This window comes from Callithrix jacchus, chromosome 4 (genome assembly GCF_049354715.1).
Source record: "Callithrix jacchus isolate 240 chromosome 4, calJac240_pri, whole genome shotgun sequence".
NCBI classification, from domain to species: domain Eukaryota; kingdom Metazoa; phylum Chordata; class Mammalia; order Primates; family Cebidae; genus Callithrix; species Callithrix jacchus.
The window spans coordinates 71,816,157-71,837,693 of NC_133505.1; the positions used below are offsets into that span (position 1 = coordinate 71,816,157).

Sequence of the window (21,537 nt, forward strand, 5' to 3'; positions counted from 1 at the left end):
CTAAAAATAATTTATTCAATAGACAAATATAAAATAATATGACCTAAATATATTCAGGAAAATAATTAGGAACAGAAAATAAGCATATTAAAGGTGCCCAATCTCAGTAATTAGAAAAGTGGTGTGGGAAAATCATGTTGAGATAGATATAATTTTACTCCCATTAAATATAGAAATAATAAGACACCAAATAAAATAGTAAGTATTGGAAAATTTTTGCCTTTGTTTTCTGTTCTTAAATTTTATTTAAAATTTTCAAGATAGAATCTTCCTCGGTCACCCTGGCTAAAAATGTGGTGGTGCCATCATAGCTCACTGCAGCTTCAAACTTCTGAGATCAAGTGATCCTCCTGCCTCAGCCTCTGGAGATGGGAGTAAAGGTGCATACCACAGTGACCATCTTGGAAAACTTTTAGAAAAATGGAAACTCTAATACCCTGTTGGTGAGAGAGTAAATTGGTATAACCATATGCAGCATATTAGAGGTATCTAAAATAATTTACAATGTTTTAATGCTGGAATCAAGTTGCAGTTCTGAATATATAATCTAGATAAACTTTTATAAATGTGCATTAGAGAATTTTTATAGAGATGTTTACTGGATCACTGTAAGAATAAAAAATAAAAACAAAATATTTAGAACTACATTAGATAAAATATGGAAATCTGAAGAGGGACTTCTTAATGAAATGACTGTAACACAAAAGATGAAATAGAATTCATATGTATTAATATGGATGCAAAAATCTAAATAAATGTAAATAGGTAATATAAATTATTACATAACAATATATTTAAGCTTAAAGAAGAATCTTACAAAATAACACTGGATAAGTTACTAATACGGTTTGAAAGAAAGGAATGAAAATGAATCAACATATGTTATAAAAAATCTATTTCTTTTTTGTTTATTACAAAATCTGAAGTTAATATGATAAACATATATATTCACTAATTTTGACTGTATATGTGACTTTTGGGTTGTATTTTCTATGCTTGTTTCAAAGTTAAAATATATACAATTTAAAATAATTGTAATTAGAATAAATATTTTAACTTGTTGATGATGAAAATATGAAGAAAATAAAGTAAATTTGAAGATATTTTTAGTTATGCACACTTATGAATGAAGGTTTGTGGAGAAAGAGAAATTTAGTGCATAAATAAATAGGTACAATGTTGTAGAAAAATAACATCAAAATATCCTTCAAACCATGAAACATTTAATATACCCTGTGAATTAGGAAACTAATGTCCTCTATCATTTTATAACCCATTCCTTTGGTCCACTAATGAACAGAACAGCTTGTACATACTGTCAATTGTCAATTATGTAAAATGCTATTTGTTTAACCATAATAGTAGCTTTTAAGTTGCTAAAATGAAAATATGCTCATGGAATTACTAAAAAATTAATCAAATTTAATATTAATGTATAAAAAATTAATATTGAAAATGATTGCAATATATTTGAATAAGAACTACATATGTGTATATTTAGTCAATCAAATTATTTGTTCTATTCCATTTTTTTTATAGGACTTGTGTTAATTATCTTAAACAAAGGAAGTATTTTAAACTTCCAGAAACATAGCATGTGTGCTATCTGATTATTTACATAAATTACAATCTAAAATGTATAATTCCAGTTTCATGGTAAATTTCAGTTTACCCACAATTTTTGAGATTCAGTACTGTGGAGTAGGACAAAGGTTGCTGAATTACATAATATTTGTCTTGATAGAAAAAGAAAAACAGTTTCTATAATTTCCTTCTTGCTACTAGACACTGTAGTTAATTTATGACACATAAATCTTTGAAGAACAACTGAGCAAGAACATTGTTTACTCTTTTTCTGAACTTGCTGGCTTTTTGAAGCCATCTATTATCTTAATAAAGTGATGAAAAAACAAAATATATAAAGTAGTAAAATGCTTTATTTTACTACCCTGCTGGTCAGCTCACCATAGAGTGATTATGTAACTAAAAAGTGTGGAAAGACCAGAGCTATAGAAAATCAAATCTGCAGTTAAGAATAGATCTAGAATTTTTCTTAGGAAATGTAGCAGACAAGGCAAGGTTCAAAAATGTTCTTAGCAGGTACTGGAGAGGTTGTGGAGAAATAAGAATGCTTTTACAATGTTGGTAGGAGTGTAAATTTGTTCATCCATTTTGGAAGACAGTGTGGCAATTCCTTAAGGATTTAGAACCAGAAGTACAGTTTGACCCAGCAATCCCATTACTGGGTATATAACCAAAGCTTTAAAATATTCTACTATAAACACACATGCACATATGTGTGTATTGTAGCACTAGAAATTTTATCAAATGCTTTTTCTGCATCTATTGAGCTGAACATACGAATTTTGTTTTTGAATCTATTTATGTGGTAAATCGTTATTATTGATCTGCATATAGTGAGTCAACCTTGGATTCCTGCATTATTATTATTAAGGTAGAACTGTGACTAAAAATTGGGCTTTGGAATAAAACAAAGTGTATATTGAATTCTGGTTCTTTTGTTTACTAGTAGTGAGAACCAGTGATGTATCCAATGCCTCCAAGAATCTTCTTACAGAAAAAATGGAAATAATAATATCAATTCACACAGATAATGCACATAAAGCATTTAGCAGTGGCTTAAATACATAACAACCCAAGAAATGGTGGCAGTCATTATCATTAAAATAAAGAATGAAAGTAACTAGAAGATATGGGAACTCACTATGGAAACTGAAAATGGGAATCTTAAGATTTAAGATTTCTTATTAAGAAAATAAGATTTAAGTTTCATAGAACAAGTTGACAAAATCTGAAATTGTCAAATGCTTATGTTGAATAAGATTGTCTTTTCAAATAATTATCACCTCCAACTATCAAGGCTTCTGTGCTTTTGAATATAGTCCATATTTGGGGGAGCAAATCAGTTAAATGTGTATATATTAGTATCACTACTCCTTCACAATATTGTATGATTAATCAGAAAAACTAAATAAAATGATTATTTTTGGATGTCGAGGCAGGAGAACAGGGTCTACAGATGGGGAATATAAGGTTGATTTTCACTGACTCCTGACAACTGAATCAAATGAACACACTTCAGCTATGACAGGAAATATCCTCTCCATTTACATAGGGCATACACTGAGTAAATTACTTTATAACTTTACTTCATCCTCTTCATTTACATATGGTGTACACCAAATAATCAATGGAAACCTCTAGAGAGTGTTTAAACCCTAGAAAATCCTGTAACAGTGATCTTGAGCCTCCATACTAAGGCCTGCTCCTACCCTGTGAAGTATACTTTTATTTTCAATAAATCTCCGGTTTTCTTGTTTTATTCTTTCTTAGCTTTCTTGGTGCATTTTGTCCAGTTCTTTGTTCAAGATGCCAAGAACTTGGACACTTTCCACTGGTAACAATGTCAAAAAGTCACCAATAAGAAAGAGAGGGTATCATGCATAGATGTTATTACAGTGATATGGTGATGGAACCACATTGAACCTTCCATACACTTCTGTCGTGTTCTCCAAGAGTTCTGACTTATTTAAGCAAGGCAAACCTGCTGTAATACTGTAATCAGGATCCATCTGCCTTCAACAAAAAACAAAAAACAAAAAAAAAAAACTCTGTCATTCACGTCCTATATCTGAACATTATCTCAAAGAGATTCTTTAGCTTTCTAGTCACATAGTCCCAGTCAGTGTTTTTAAAAATAAAATTTTATAGGATTTACAACTTAATTCTTATATTCTTTTAATGCTAATTCCACATTTCTGTATTAGATCTGACATGAGGAGATAAGTGGCAATAGATCACTTTTATCCCTAATGTCTTCTCGAACAGTTATTTGTGGAGCCTATGTGAGAATCTTTTAGATAATTATCAATATGTAAAACCGTGTATTTCCTTTTCTAAATTTCCTCCAAGATTTGAATGCTTATAATAAATTCACAATCTTGCTGCTCAATCCCAGCTAACTTTTATAACACCCACTTTATTCACATGAAACTATCAACCCTGTCTTTCAAAATGATGGGTGTGCCACTGCATTCTTCTGCCCATCACCCATCCTTCCTCTCTCTGGTGCTCAAACAAGCCTATTAAGATCAATCAAAAAATACATGGCACACATGAAGTCACTTGACTGTAAATGTGACATATTTAAATCATTCAGTCAACACAGTAATGGAAATTGTTTTCTTAAGCATCTTCTGCCCTTTACTTGATTTTATGAGGAGAATCTACAATGGTAGAGGAAATAATACGCCAAAGTAGTCTCTCTACCCATAAGACTTACAATAAATCACCAAGTCAATTCCCAGTTGAATTTATAGACCCCTGCATACAGTTGTCTGATAAGAAAATATGAAATAATGATTACAGAATTGTTTCTTTCTATTGAAACACTGGGAATCCTAGCTGAAATTAGGTACAATAGAACACTTTCTATTCAATGTTCTTTTATAGTAAAAGCAATATATATTGCTTTAAAAATACATAAATGGGTTTAAAAATATAATTAAATACTGAAGCAGCTATGCTATTTGTTTGTCATGTGCTGAGAAAGAATTCAGGACATAGACACATGTGGGTGGATTAGGAGTGAAAAGTTTAATAGACAGAAGAAAGCAGAGAAGAGAGCAGCTCACTGCGAGAGAGAGAGAGAGAGAGAGAGAGAGAGAGAGAGAGAGAGAGACATCCTAAAAAAGTGGGAGGTGGTGGACTGCAATAGTTTTTATAAGGAGGCTAGAGATGGTGCTGTCTGATTTTCATAGGGCTTACAGACTTGTTTGGTCAGGGATGGCATATACATAGTGCTTGGGGAAGGCTGGTCACCCACACTAATCTTTTTTTTTCCAAGACACAGTTTCGCTCTTGTTACCCAGGCTGAAGTGCAATTGCATGATCTCAGCTCACCGCAACCTCCGCCTCCTGGGCTCAGGCAATTCTCCAGCCTCAGCCTCCTGAGTAACTGGGATTACAGGGACGTGCCACCATGCCCAACTAATTTTTTGTATTTTTAGTAGAGGCGGGGTTATATAATTGTTTGATTTTTTTTAAAAAACCTGACCTTTCTCTCAGATAGGTTGTGAAGCACTATAATATAGCCTTGCTACTCAAAGTACAGTGTTAGGAAAAATAATTTTGACATAACCTGAAAGATTGTTAGAAATGTACAAACTCAGGTCCCAATGCAGACCAAATGAGTTAGAATCTATAATTTAACATTGTACTATGTAATTATTATTGTGAACTTCAAAATCTAAGACAGGCCTCATTCAATTTAGAATGTATATTTTGCCAAGATTAAGTATATGCCTATGACATAGCCTTAGGAGGTCCAGATGACATGTGCCTAAGGTAGTTGATGCATAGCTTGGTTTCATACATTTTAGGAAGACATGAGACAGCAATCAATATATGTAAGATATTCATTGGTTTTGTCTGGATAGGCAAGACAATTTGAAGCAGGGAGGGCACTTCCAGGTTATAGGTAGGGAAGAGACAGATTATTACATTTCCTTGAGTTTCTGAATAGCCTTTCCAAAGGAAGCAATCACATTGAGACAGGGTGTCACTCTGTCGCCCAAGCTGGAGTGCAGTGGCACAATCTTGGCTCACTGCAACCTCCACATCCTGGGAGTTTCACTGTGGACAAATTGTAAGGAGGGTATGTAGCATTTTTATTTGTAGTTATCTTTTTTTAGGAATAGAATGGGAGGCAGGTTTGCCCTCCAAAGTTTTCAGCCTGGCTTTTCCATTTGGCTAAGTGATTCTGGGATCTTGAGATGTATTTTCCTTACACAGTATGTACATTAAATTTTAACAGCCAATGAAGATGATGTACATACCTATCACCCCGAAAGTTTCTTTGTGCTCTTCTGTAGTCACTCCACTCTGCTACTGAACTCCGCTGCCACATCCTTAGGTAATAGTAGGGGTAAAAGAAGCAAGCACCTCTGTTACTTTAGATTAGTTTGCATTTTCTAGTATTTATAAAATTATACATTATGTATGATCTTTTGCCTGGTTTCTTTCACAGAACATACTTTCTTTGTAAGTTATCTATGTTATTGCATATGTTTTATTGCTTAGTATTTTATTATATGAGTATACCACAGTTTAGCCATTTCCCTGTCAATAGGCATTTGGTTTGTTTTCAGATTATTAGTTATTATTAGTATGCATATGATTAGTATGCATTAGTTGTTATTAATCTGCATTAGCCTAGAAGTAAGCATTTTAATTGCATATATATTCTTTAAATTACACATTTAGATAGTTATTATCTTTAACACTCAATTATCTTATTTTGGTAAATATACATAACATAGGACTTACTATTATATGCGTTTAAGTGTATAATTTTTAAGTGTGCAATTCAGTGGCATAAAATACATTCATATTGTTTTCCCACCATTGCCAATATTGGTCTCCAAGACTTTTTAGTCATCAGAAACTAAAAGTCTGTTCCCATCAAATCATAATTTGAATTCTTCTTTGTCCCCAGATCCTGATAACTACTATTCTGTTTTCTATCTCTCTTAGTCTATTATTTAATAGGTACCTCTTACAATTGAAATCATACATTACTTATCCTTTTGTATCTGTCTCATTTAGCATGATATTGTCAAAGTTCACTGTTGCAACATGTATCGGAATTTTATTTTTTGTTAAAGCTAAATAATATAACATTGTATACATATATGTGCTTTAGATATGTTTATATGTCACATTTTAGTGCACAAATTATGAATTTTTATGAAGTTCAATTTTTGTTGCCTGTGCTTTTGATGTCATATCCTAAAAATCAGTGGCAAATTCAATAAAGCTGTTTTCCTATGTGTTTCTTGAAAGAGTATCAGAATTTCAACATGTACATTTAAGGCTTTGATCCATGTGAATAAATTTTTGTATAAAGAAGAAGTTCAATTTATTCCTTTGCAGGTGGATATTTTTTCCAGTACCAATTGTTAGGAAAAAACTATCTTTGCTCTATTGAATGTTCATGGCATCTTTGTCAGAAATCAATTGACCATGTATATGAGGGTTTATTTTTGGCCTCTCTATTTTATTTTACTGACCTATGTCTATCCTTATGCAAATACCACATGACTTTGATTCCTGTAGCTTTGTATTCAGTTTTAAAATTAAAAAATGTGAGTCCTCCATATTTGCTCTTCTTTTTCAAGATGATTTTGGATATTAGGGCCCCTTAATATTTCATGCCAATTTTAGAATTATTTTTTCAAAATTATCATGAATTGCTCAAGAATAACAATAAACAAATAAAACTTTATTAATGAATTTTCTTGGATATTGAAACTGCAGTTGCATTTCAAAAAACTAAATGAAGTAAAGAAAACAGATGTGTAAACTGGCCAGGCACACTGGCTCTTGCCTATAATCCCAGCACTTTGGGAGGCTGAGGTGGGGAGACCCCTTGAGGTCAGGAGCTGGAAACCAGGCTGATCAACATGGTGAATCCCATCCCTACAAGAAAAACATACAAAAATACAAAAATTATACGGGTGTGGTCGCACACACATCTAGTCCCAGATACTTAGGAGAGTGAGGTGAGAAAATCTCTTGAGCTCAGGAGGTGGAGGTTGCAGTGATCTGAGATCATGCCACTACACTCCACCTCGAGCAACAGAGTGACACCCTGTCTAAAAAAATTCTAAACTGGTTAGATTTGTAGTACAACAGATGAGAGGTAAGAGTAACAAAAATCAAGACTTGGTAAAATTCTAGTAAAATAGCTTTTCCTGTTTTGTAGATATGCTCTGTGATCTGCCAGTTTGAAACTTTGCTACAATGACAGGAAAAATAAGTGAGAACTGAAATCATAAAATTTGTTATGTTGACTGTAAAGTGCTTTAAAATGTAGTCTCTTCCATATGATAGCTAGATCATATTTTATGTTATGCATTTGAGCAAATAAATATACAGAATTCAGCATACCCTAGCAATTACCAACTTTTCTAGTATCATACATTATCCACTGCTCCTGTATTTCTCTGTCGTTGAGTAACATAATTACTATACTGGATGTTCTTTATTTTCTTTGAAGTCATTCTTCATTTCCTGGTTTGCAATGCAGTTAAAAATATGTTGATACCTTAAAAAATGTTCAGTGTAAAATGAACACATCCCTGGTTGCTTATTTTTAAGGACAAATAAAAATATGTCTTTGATAATATGATTTCAAACTGTGGGAATTAGGCCATACTGATTATACAAATGGGCTATATTTTTATTACAAAATACGGAGAATGATTAAGCAAACTAAAAATTTGAAACAAAATATAAAATTTAATATCTAGGTGAAGTATATTTCTGTTCTTTCAGTCAATAGTTTTGTGTGTAATCTTATAATTTATAGTAATTATTATACTAATTTTATTTAGAAAATTTAGTTTCTATGACATTAACTTGAAACATTTAAATTTGCTCACATAATGGAAACTCATAATGGTGAGGTTAAAAAGTAGGTTTGTGAAGTACAGAATCCAGCCAGATATGTCAGTAAACTATTTGAAACAGATACATCATCAATAAACATCTAACAATTCTGTTCCTAATTTTTGAAAAATTTAGTATCTATGAATAAAGAAAAAAAAGAAATGTTTGGACTCTTCAATCTAATGTCCTCTTTCAGTTTTCTTTCTACTCTTCTGGGACATCTATATTATATACTAATTTCAACTTCCTCCTTGTACAATAAACACAAAGAAAATCATGTTTCATCAAAAAATTAAACTCTGGGTAAAGTTCAAGCATAAACATTTTAAATACAGCAAAGCCAGTATTCTCAAGGCAATATTATTTCTTAAATTATATATTTATACATTTTGTATCATATTGCTGTAGACTGACATATATATATATATGTATATATATATAAAACTCTTATAACCTACACATATATATGTATGTAGGTTATATATATATACACATATATATATGTGTGTAGGTTATAAGAGTTATATATATATGATATATATGACTGAGATATATACATAGGTGAAAAAAGATATATATATATATATATATATATGATAAAAGAGTTGTGTAAACAGAAAGGTCTTCAGCAATATACATTTCCCTTGTCAAAATGCCTATTTATTTTAAAATTTATTTTTAGACTTCATAATCAAACTCTTAAAGAGATGTTAGAAAGTAACAAGCATGTTTAGAATTCACTGGGAAGGAAATATTTTTGAGGGTTTCAGTTCAACTGTTTTGTGGTTTTTTTTTGAAGGAGAGATTTGTGTGTGTTTTTTTTCCCATGCCTGTTTAGCATTGTTTCTTAAGGAGTTGATATGTGCAGTGGTTTAGCTAAAATAACATAGAAAGCATTATACACAATTTGGAACCCAAAGCATACATGTGAAACAGTTTCTAAACTTCCTGAAAGTTTCCTTAAATGCCATTAATATTGCTCTTTAAGCATCATTACTTTAATAAAAGTATTTATTTTTTTACAGACATGATGTCTTCTTCCTTTCTGAATGCTGACTCATTTTTTTCAAACATTTACTGTAATTATTGTTATTGTACTTGTTTTCTGCTTTTTTTTTCTGATTGAAATCTACAAAGGGGAAAAATCAAGCTTCTTTGAAAGAAGTTGGACAAGTTCGCAGTTTCCTGATTTCTAAACCCATATAATAATTAAAATAAGAAATTAAAATATAAAGGTTAGCAAATGTCTCTTTAATGAGAATGAACTTGAATATAATTCAAAAACATAAAACTCTTAATTTTTAAATTGTGTTTTAAAACTTTCAAACAGATGTAAATCACTTATAGCTAAATATAAAATGTCAGTTGTAGCTAAACACAGAAAATTATTCAATGAAAATAATGTGAATTTTTTTTCTGCAATATATAACACATGCACGACTAAATAGGCCAATCCATTCTTCAAGAGTAGCACCTAGAGTAGTAATAATGAAGCTCTTATTATTTTGGTGATGACCAACTATTATGTTTACAATGAACTGCAAAAGGAAAACGTCTGGGAAGTTCAGGCTTCACTTTGGCAGGCACTGGTTTAGCTTAGATTAGCTATAATTTCTATTGCTTTAGAGAAAATAAAGGATATTCTGTTTTAGCATTTATGAATAAACATTGACATATAAAACTGCAAAAAGGACTCTGCAGAAAAATGTGCCCACTCACCTACCTACCTATCACCAGTGTATCTCCTGTTTTATACCTTGCTAAAGACAACATTAATATAGGCAATTCAACTCTAGTAGTCCTCTGCTTCACCTTGATTTCAGGAGTAATTATTTCATTGCTTGATGCTACCTTTTCTCTGGTCTTGGTGTAATTTTATAATTACCAAATGTCCTCCATATTGTTTTATGATGTGTTGCCAAAATTTGGGCTGAATGCATTATTAATGAATCCTGTACTGCTTTCACATCAGTGGATCTGTAACTCTTCAGCCTTGGATAAGAAGTGTATTTGTGGGAGGACTCAAGATGGCGCTGTGAGAACAACCCAGGATTGGAGCTCACGTTGAATCCGCAAACGGTGAGTCTGAGCTGCATTTCCAGACTGATCTTTGTTGCCCACAGAACGGGGAAACTCCCAAGCATAAAAAAGACACGGGACGCCAGGCAGTAGGTCTGCCTGGCGAAGCTGGCAGCCGGGGCGGCGGCGGCCGGCCCTACCCAGCAATCCCCACAGGGCGCGCTTGTCCGGATGCCTTGTTGAACCGGCAACCTGAGACTTGAGAGGGCTGGACTTGATACTGAATGAGACTTGGACAGAAGCCCAGCCCAGGGGATTGTAGGGACAGATCGTTTGGGATACCCAGTGGGACGAACAAAACCGTGATTTCAAACTATCCCGAGCAGATGGCCCAAGACGCTGTGTGGGGGAGGGGCGTCCACAACTACTGAGGCAACCCACCCCAACTGAGATACACGCCCACTGCTGACGCAGCCAGCCGTTGCCGAGGCAACCCACCCCAACTGAGATACACGCCCACTGCTGATGCAGCCAGCCGTTGCTGAGGCCACCCGCCCCAACTGAGATACACGCCCACTGCTGACACAGCCTGCCGTTGCTGAGGCAACATACTACAATGAAGAGACTCTGCCGCAGGGCATAGCGGAGACCACAGCAGAGCCTGTAGGAACAGGGCGAATCACACAACAGCAGGGCGGAGCCTCGGCAGCCAAACAGTGGCTAGTCTGCCTTCTAGCTGGGCAGGACACCTCATGGAACATCCAAAAATAAAGCCCAAACCCCTCAACACAAAGCATTTGAGGGAAAAAAAAAAGGGTTTTTTAATGAGCTCTGTTGCAGCAGAATCAAACATAGCAGCCTAACAGCCCTGAAGGAACAACAGAGCACACAGCTCAGCAATTAAACCCCTATAAAGTACAAACTGTCTCCTCAAGCAGCTCCCTGACCCGTCTATATCCGAAAGATTGACATTAGGCAGGCATCATCCTGGGACAAAGAGAGCAGAAAAAGAAACTGGTAGCATCCCTCGCTGTGCCACAGCTGCTAGAGGTGCACCCCAGACAAGCAGGGTCTGGAGCGGACCTCAGCAGTCATATAGCGAAGGGGCTAGACTGGTAGAAGGAAAATCAAGCAACAGAAATACTTCATCATCAACATTCTGGGTGTCCACTCAGAGACCCAATCGAAAAGTCAGCAACTACGCAGACGACCAGTGGACAAATCCACAAAGATGGGAAGAAACCAGCACAAAAAGAAGGAAAACACCCGAAACCAGAACACCTCGCCTCCTAGAAAGGACCAAAACTCCTCACCAGCAAGGGAACAAAGCTGGACGGAGAATGACTGTGACGAAATGATGGAATTAGACTTCAGAAGGTGGATAATGAGAAACTTTTGTGAGCTAAAAGATCATGTATTAAATCAATGCAAAGAAACTAAGAACCTTGAAAAAAGATTTGAAAAAAGATTCGAGGAAATGATAACAAGAATGGATAACTTAGAGAGGAATATGAATGAATTAAAGGAGCTGAAAAACAGAATACGAGAACTTCGCGAAGCAAACACAAGTTTCAATAGCCGAATTGACCAAGCAGAGGAAAGAATATCTGAAGTCAAAGACCAACTCAATGAAATAAAACGAGAAACCAAGATCAGAGAAAAAAGCGCAAAAAGGAATGAACAAAGTCTCCAAGAAATGTGGGACTATGTGAAAAGACCTAACCTACATTTGATAGGTGTACCAGAAGGGGACGAAGAGAATGAATCCAAGCTGGAAAATACTCTTCAGGAAATCATCCAGGAAAATTTCCCCCACCTAGCAAGACAGGCCAACACTCAATTGCAGGAAATACAGAGAACACCACAAAGATATTCCGCAAGAAGAGCAACCCCAAGGAACATAATCGTCAGACTCAACAGGGTTGAAATAAAGGAGAGAATACTAAGGGCAGCCAGAGAGAAAGGTCGGGTCACCCACAAAGAAAAGCCCATCAGACTCACAGCAGATCTCTCGGCAGAAACACTACAAGCCAGAAGAGAGTGGGGGCCAATATTCAACATTCTTAAAGAAAAGAACTTTTAACCCAGAATTTCATATCCAGCCAAACTGAGCTTCAGAAGTGAAGGAAAAATAAAATCCTTTGCGAACAAGCAAGTACTCAGAGATTTTGTCACCACCAGGCCTGCTTTACAAGAGCTCCTAAAAGAGGCACTACACATAGAAAGGATCAACCAGTACCAGCCATTCCAAAATCACACTGAATGCTAAAGGGCTTCAACATAATGAAGAATCTACAACAACTAACGGGCAAAACAGCCACTTAGCATCAAAATGGCAGTATCAAATTCACACATAACAATATTAACCCTAAATGTAAATGGACTAAATGCACCAATCAAAAGACACAGACTGGCAAATTGGATAAAAATCCAAAACCCATCAGTGTGCTGTATCCAGGAAACCCATCTCACATGCAAGGATACACAAAGGCTCAAAATAAAGGGATGGAGGAAGATTTACCAAGCTAATGGAAAGCAAAAAAAAGCAGGAGTTGCAATTCTCATCTCTGATAAAATAGACTTTAAAGCAACAAAGATCAAAAGAGACAAAGAAGGCTATTACATAATGGCAAAAGGATCAATACAACAAGAAGAGCTAACGATCCTAAACATATATGGACCTAATGCAGGAGCACCCAGATACATAAGGCAAGTTCTTAATGACTTACAAAAGGACTTAGACTCCCACACAATAATAGTGGGAGACTTTAACACTCCACTGTCAATATTAGACAGATCAACCAGACAGAAAATCAACAAGGATATCCAGGGCTTGAACTCAGACCTGGAGCAAGCAAACCTGATAGACATTTACAGAACTCTCCACCCCAAATTCACAGAATACACATTCTTCTCAGCACCACATTACACCTACTCTAAAATTGACCACATAATTGGAAGTAAAGCACTGCTCAACAAATGCAAAACAACTGAAATCATAACAAACAGCCTCTCAGACCATAGTGCATTCAAGTTAGAACTCAGAATTCAGAAACCGACCCAGAACCGCACAGCTTCATGGAAACTGAACAACTGGCTCTTGAATGTTGACTGGGTAAACAACGAAATGAAAGCAGAAATAAAGAAGTTCTTCGAAACCAATGAGAACGAAGACACAACGTGCCAGAACCTCTGGGACACATTTAACGCAGTCTCTAGAGGAAAGTATATAGCAATAAGTGCCCATAGGAGGAGAATGGAGAGATCCAAAATTGACACCCTATCATAAAAATTAAAAGAGCTAGAGGAGTAAGATCAAAAAAACTCAAAACCCAGCAGAAGACAAGAAATAACTAAGATCAGAGCTGAGCTGAAGGAGATTGAGACACGAAAAACCCTCCAAAATATCAATAAATCCAAGGGCTGGTTTTTTGAAAAGATCAACAAAATAGACAGACCACTAGCCATATTGATTAAAAAGAAAAGAGAGAACAACCAAATAGATGCAATAAAAAATGATAAAGGGGAAATCACCACAGATTCCACAGAAATTCAAACCATCATCAGAGAATATTACAAACAACTCTATGCACATAAACTAGTAAACCTGGAAGAAATGGATAAATTCCTGGACTCCTGTGTCCTCCCAAGCCTAAACCAGGAGGAAGCTGAAACTATGAATAAACCAATAACAAGGTCTGAAGTTGAGGAAGCAATTAAGAGCCTACCACACAAAAAAAGCCCAGGACCAGACGGGTTCACAGCCGAATTCTACCAGACACACAAGGAGGAGCTGGTACCATTCCTTCTAAAACTATTTCAAACAATCCAAAAAGAGGGAATCCTTCCCAAATCATTTTATGAGACCAACATCATCCTGATACCAAAACCCGGCAGAGACCCAACAAGAAAAGAAAACTTCAGGCCAATATCCATGATGAACATAGATGCAAAAATCTTCAATAAAATAATGGCAAGCCGATTGCAACAGCAAATTAAAAAACTTATTCATCATGATCAAGTAGGATTCATCCCGGGGATGCAAGGCTGGTTCAACATACGCAAGTCTATCAACGTAATTCACCACATAAACAGAACCAAAAACAAAAACCACATGATTATCTCAATTGATGCAGAGAAGGCATTTGACAAAATTCAACAGCCCTTTATGCTAAAAACCCTCAATAAACTCGGTATTGATGGAACGTATCTCAAAGTAATAAAAGCTATTTATGACAAACCAACAGCCAATATCATACTGAATGGGCAAAAACTGGAAGCATTCCCTTTGAAATCTGGAACTAGACAAGGATGCCCTCTCTCACCACTCCTATTCAATATAGTACTGGAAGTTCTAGCCAGAGCAATCAGGCAAGAAAAAGAAATAAAGGGTATTCAAATAGGAAAGGTGGAAGCCAAATTGTCTCTATTTGCAGACGACATGATAGTATACCTAGAAGACCCCATCGCCTCAGCCCAAAACTCCTGAAACTGATAAGCAACTTCAGCAAAGTCTCAGGATATAAAATCAATGTACAAAAATCACAAGCATTCGTCTACACCAATAACAGACTTAAAGAAAGCCAAATCAAGAGTGAACTGCCATTCGCAATTGCTACAAAAAGAACAAAATACCTTGGAATACAACTCACAAGGAACGTAAGAGACCTCTTCAAAAAGAACTACAAACCACTGCTCAATGAAATCAGAGAGGACACAAACAGATGAAGAAACATTCCATGTTCATGGTTAGGAAGAATTAATATGGTGAAAATGGCTATACTGCCCAAAGTAATTTACAGAATCAATGCTATCCCCATCAAGCTACCATTGACTTTCTTCACAGAACTGGAAAAAAACACCATGAACTTCAGATGGAACCAAAAGAGAGCCCACATAGCGAAGTCAATTCTAAGCAAAAAGAACACAGCGGGGGGCATCACACTACCGGATTTCAAACTATACTACAAGGCTACAGTAATCAAAACAGCATGGTACTGGTACCAAAACAGAGATATAGACCAATGGAACAAAACAGAGGCACCGGAGGCAACACAACATACATACAACTATACAATCTTTGATAAACCTGACAAAAACAAGCAATGGGGAAAGGATTCCATGTTTAACAAATGGTGTTGGGAAAACTGGCTAGCCATGTGCAGAAAGCAGAAACTGAACCCCTTCCTGACACCTTACACTAAAATTAACTCCAGATGGATTAAAGACTTAAACATAAGACCTGGCACCATATAAACTCTAGAAGGAAATCTAGGCAAAACCACCCAGGACATAGGAGTAGGCAAAAACTTCATGAACAAAACACCAAAAGCATTGGCAACAAAAGCCAAAATAGACAAATGGGACCTAATGAAACTCCACAGCTTCTGCACAGCAAAAGAAACAGTAACTAGAGTGGATCAGCAACCAACAGAATGGGAAAAAATTTTCGCAGTCTACCCATCTGACAAAGGGCTAATATCCAGAATTTACAAAGAACTCAAACAGATGTATAGGAAAAAAACAGACAAGCCCATTCAAAATTGGGCAAAGGATATGAACAGATACTTTACCAAAGAAGACATATATGAGGCCAACAATCATATGAAAAAATGCTCATCGTCACTGGTCATCAGAGAGATGCAAATCAAAACCACATTGAGATACCATCTCACGCCAGTTAGAATGGCGATCATTAAAAAATCTGGAGACAACAGATGCTGGAGAGGATGTGGAGAAAAAGGAACACTTTTACACTGTTGGTGGGAGTGTAAACTAGTTCAGCCATTGTGGAAGACAGTGTGGCGATTCCTCAAGGCCTTAGAAATAGAAATTCCATTTGACCCAGCAATCCCATTACTGGGTATATATCCAAAAGACTATAAATCGTTCTACTATAAGGACACATGTACACGAATGTTCATTGCAGCACTGTTTACAATAGCAAAGACCTGGAATCAACCCAAATGCCCATTGATAATAGACTGGATTGGAAAAATGTGGCAATATACACCATGGAATATTATGCAGCAATCAGAAATGATGAGTTTGTGTCGTTTGTAGGGACATGGATGAATCTGGAAAACATCATCCTCAGCAAACTGACACAAGAACAGAAAATGAAACACCGCATATCCTCACTCATAGGTGGGTGATGAAAAATGAGAACACATGGACACAGAAAGGGGAGTACTAAACAGTGGGGTCTATTGGGGGGAAAAGGGGAGGGCCAGTGGGAGGGGGAGGTGGGGAGGGATAGCCTGGGGAGAAATGCCAAATGTGGGTGAAGGGGAGAAGAAAAGCAAAGCACACTGCCATGTGTGTACCTACGCAACTGTCTTGCATGCTCTGCTCATATACCCCAAAACCTAAAATCCAATAAAAAATTAAAAAAAAAAAAAGAAGTGTATTTGTATACCTTCTTTGCTGGCAGATGAACATCTGCTTCACATGTTCAATAACTATCTTATAACAGTAATAAATGGTGCTATGTTTTCTTCTCTCTTAGAGTCATTATTTCCTCAAATATTGTTCCTTAGAGTGTAAGTTGTTAGGATCTCAAGTTTATAGAACAAATGACAAGAAATCAAACCAACAAGCAAAAGGAAGTCTGTTAAAAGACGTAAAGTATTTTGAGTTAATATTTATTTACATTTCACTGATTTTTTTCTGGTGAAGAAGGCATCTTAATAGGCATGAGTTTACAGATCAAGAATTACTAAAATATCCTAATAAGGAAGAATTTAAATCTAACAAAATTATCATAGAAATGTTTTTAAGTGGCAAATGCTGATTCTAATGAGTAACAAATATGAATGGATGCACAGAAAATACTATTTTTTATTGTAGATATATGCAGACATCATAGAGATTGATTTGAACACATCTTTGTCTGGTTAAGAGCAGGGGAAATGAATCCCAGGTGTTAGGAAAACCACGTACTGACATAGAGTCCATTCTGCTACAGCACATTCTTATAATATTAATTAGCTCATGAGTGAGTCCAGGGAAATTTCAATTTCCAAGCACTTTACTATTACACGGAACTTATATTGAGAGTTTGGTTTACATGCATTTTAGTAGGCTATCATTAATTTTATGCATTACTTTTCTAATATTAAATGTTATAGCATAATTATAGAATTCAGAATGCCTACATTTGATTTGTGTATGTTTTTAATATGCTATGATTTTAAGCTAGGCTTTTAGATGTAAGGTCTGAGTATTTTCCAGATTGACACTTAAAATATTCCACAACCAGTGAATAAACCACCTTGAACTAGGATTGAAAGAACATCTCTTCAGATCAACCAATTGGATACTAAAATGTATTCTGTGATAAGAATAAATCATCCTTAAGATAATAACCATAGTTAAGAAGCATGCTTGAGAAAATAAAGAGCTATTCCATTTTTTCTTTCAAAGTTTGAATCAAAGCTAAATGTCTTCTGAAATACAAGGCATTCTGCCAAACTCTGCAGGGAATGTCTTCAGCAGTTACTATCACATGCAAACGACCACTTTCATACACAGCAAGTTAACCTTTTATACTAAAAATAATGATATTAGCTCAGTCAATGAATTTCTACTTGATCTTTTAATCATTCTGTCCTGTCTGTTAAAAAAAAAATGTGCATGGCTTTCAAGTATTTATTGAGTGTCTCTGCAGAAGTTTCACATTAATTGCTTTATACCATTACTATGACTTCTATGTAGAAATATGCATATCAAGCAAAAATTAGATTTCTAATTAAACAGTCCATATTAAGGCTGACTGCCAAATATGAATTAGTCTTAAAGGTATTTATAGAGAGATGCTGTTTCTAGAATATTTGTGTTTATATCCTCACTAGCCAGGGTATTATCCAAAAAGGTGCTGGTACAATTCCTCTACTATGAACACGAAGATTATTTGTTTGCTTATCTGTTTTTGGAAGCTGTTAACGACTAAGTGGATGGATGCATTCATGGTTTAGCCCTTAGGAGTAATTCTAATCAAAGAACTTCAGAAGTATCAAAGGCAATGGTGCATATCAACTGTGAAAGAAAATATCAATCAGGCAGAAACTTTCCAAACTCTTCAACATGAAGATTATACTACTGAGAAGTGGCTGCTTTGACTATGGTTTTCACTTTTTCTCAAACCCCCAAAACACACTAATCAATCCTGGAATATCTGGTGATACTCTGTATTCAATAATCTAATAGGAACTGAAAAGCTTAATACACATTTCCAAAATTATTTACCAATAACTGTCTCTGATATCTTGGATTTTACCATTTAGATATTTCTTCATTTCCCTTGAACCCCAACTAACATTATTTTGCGACACTTCACTGATGGATAGGTTTTAAAGTATAAAGATCTTTAAGAAATGTAAAAGCTAGAGGAGCAAGATCAAAAAAACTCAAAACCCAGCAGAAGACAAGAAATAACTAAGATCAGAGCTGAACTGAAGGAGATTGAGACACGAAAAACCCTTCAAAAATCAATAAATCCAAGAACTGGTTTTTTGAAAAGATCAACAAAATAGACAGACCACTAGCCAGATTGACTAAAAATAAAAGAAAGAACAACCAAATAGATGCAATAAAAAATGATAAAGGGGAAATCACCACAGACTCCACAGAAATTCAAACCATCATCAGAGAATATTATAAACAACTCTATGCACATAAACTAGTAAACCTGGAAGAAATGGATAAATTCCTGGACTCCTGTGTCCTCCCAAGCCTAAACCAGGAGAAAGCTGAAACTATGAATAGACCAATAACAAGGTCAGAAGTCGAGGCAGCAATTAAGAGCCTACCACTCAAAAAACGCCCAGGTCCAGATGGATTCACAGCCGAATTCTACCAGACACACAAAGAGGATCTGGTACCATTCCTTCTAAAACTATTTCAAACAATCCAAAAAGAGGGAAGCCTTCCCAAATCATTTTACGAGACCAACATCATTCTGATACCAAAACCCGGCGGAGACCCAACAAGAAAAGAAAACTTCAGGCCAATATCCATGATGAACATAGATGCAAAAATCTTCAATAAAATAATGGCAAACCGATTGCAACAGCAAATCAAAACACTTATTCATCATGATCAAGTAGGATTCATCCCGGGGATGCAAGGCTGGTTCAACATACGCAAGTCTATCAACGTAATTCACCACATAAACAGAACCAAAAACAAAAACCACATGATTATCTCAATTGATGCAGAGAAGGCATTTGACAAAATTCAACAGCCCTTTATGCTAAAAACCCTCAATAAACTTGGTATCAATGGAACGTATCTCAAAGTAATAAAAGCTATTTATGACAAACCAACAGCCAATATCATACTGAATGGGCAAAAACTGGAAGCATTCCCTTTGAAATCTGGCACTAGACAAGGATGCCCTCTTTCACCACTCCTATTCAATATAGGACTGGAAGTTCTAGCCAGAGCAATCAGGTAAGAAAAAGAAATAAAGAGTATTCAAATAGGAAAGGTGGAAGCCAAATTGTCTCTATTTGCAGATGACATGATAGTATACCTAGAAGACCCCATTGCCTCAGCCCAAAAACTCCTGAAACTGATAAGCAGCTTCAGCAAAGTCTCAGGATATAAAATCAATGTGCAAAAATCACAAGCATTCGTCTACACCAATGACAGACTTAAAGAAAGCCAAATCAAGAACGAACTGCCATTCACAATTGCTACAAAAAGAATAAAATACCTTGGAATACAACTCACAAGGAATGTAAGGGACCTCTTCAAAGAGAACTACAAACCACTGCTCAACGAAATCAGAGAGGACACAAACAGATGGAGAAACATTCCATGTTCATCGTTAGGAAGAATTAATATCGTGAAAATGGCTATACTGCCCAAAGTAATTTACAGAATCAATGCTATCCCCATCAAGCTACCATTGACTTTCTTCACAGAACTGGAAAAAAACACCATGAACTTCAGATGGAACCAAAAGAGAGCCCGCATGGCCAAGTCAATTCTAAGCAAAAAGAACACAGCGGGGGGCATCACACTACCGGATTTCAAACTATACTACAAGGCTACAGTAATCAAAACAGCATGGTACTGGTACCAAAACAGAGATATAGACCAATGGAACAAAACAGAGGCACCGGAGGCAACACAACATATCTATAACTATACAATCTTTGATAAACCTGACAAAAACAAGCAAGGGGGAAAGGATTCCCTGTTTAACAAATGGTGTTGGGAAAACTGGCTAGCCATGTGCAGAAAGCAGAAACTGGACCCCTTCCTGACACCTTACACTAAAATTAACTCCAGATGGATTAAAGACTTAAACATAAGACCTGGTACCATAAAAACCCTAGAAGGAAATCTAGGCAAAACTATCCAGGACATAGGAGTAGGCAAGGACTTCATGAACAAAACACCAAAAGCATTGGCAACAAAAGCCAAAATAGACAAATGGGACCTAATGAAACACCACAGCTTCTGCACGGCAAAAGAAACAGTCACTAGAGTGAATTGGTAACCAACAGAATGGGAAAAAATTTTTGCAGTTTACCCATCTGACAAAGGGCTGATATCCAGAATTTACAAAGAACTCAAACAGATTTACAGGAAAAAAACAAACAAGCCCATTCAAAAGTGGGCAAAGGATATGAACAGACACTTTATGAAAGAAGACATATATGAGGCCAACAATCATATGAAAAAATGCTCATCGTCACTGGTCATCAGAGAGATGCAAATCAAAACCACACTGAGATACCATCTCACGCCAGTTAGAATGGCGATCATTAAAAAATCTGGAGACAACAGATGCTGGAGAGGATGTGGAGAAAAAGAAACACTTTTACACTGTTGGTGGGAGTGTAAACTAGTTCAACCATTGTGGAAGACAGTGTGGCGATTCCTCAAGGCCTTAGAAATAGAAATTCCATTTGACCCAGCAATCCCATTACTGGGTATATATCCAAAAGACTATAAATCGTTCTACTATAAGGACACATGTACACGAATGTTCATTGCAGCACTGTTTACAATAGCAAAGACCTGGAATCAACC

General features: G+C 35.7%; 1 long non-coding RNA gene across 3 annotated transcripts in view; it reads right to left on the reverse strand.

Moving 5' to 3' along the window:
- Nucleotides 1-239: 239 nt before the first annotated feature.
- The window catches only part of LOC108591216 (uncharacterized), a 45,529-nt gene continuing 24,231 nt past the window's right edge, over nucleotides 240-21,537 (reverse strand). The window contains exons 3-4 of one of the 3 annotated variants that reach the window (XR_004741417.2): nucleotides 5,859-5,930; nucleotides 240-437 (exon numbers count right to left, since the gene is read on the reverse strand). This is a non-coding gene — a long non-coding RNA (uncharacterized LOC108591216). Of the gene's footprint in view, nucleotides 438-2,968; nucleotides 3,598-5,858; nucleotides 5,931-21,537 lie in introns of those variants that run through there. The other 2 variants (XR_001911063.4, XR_001911064.4) reach the window with 2 other exon arrangements.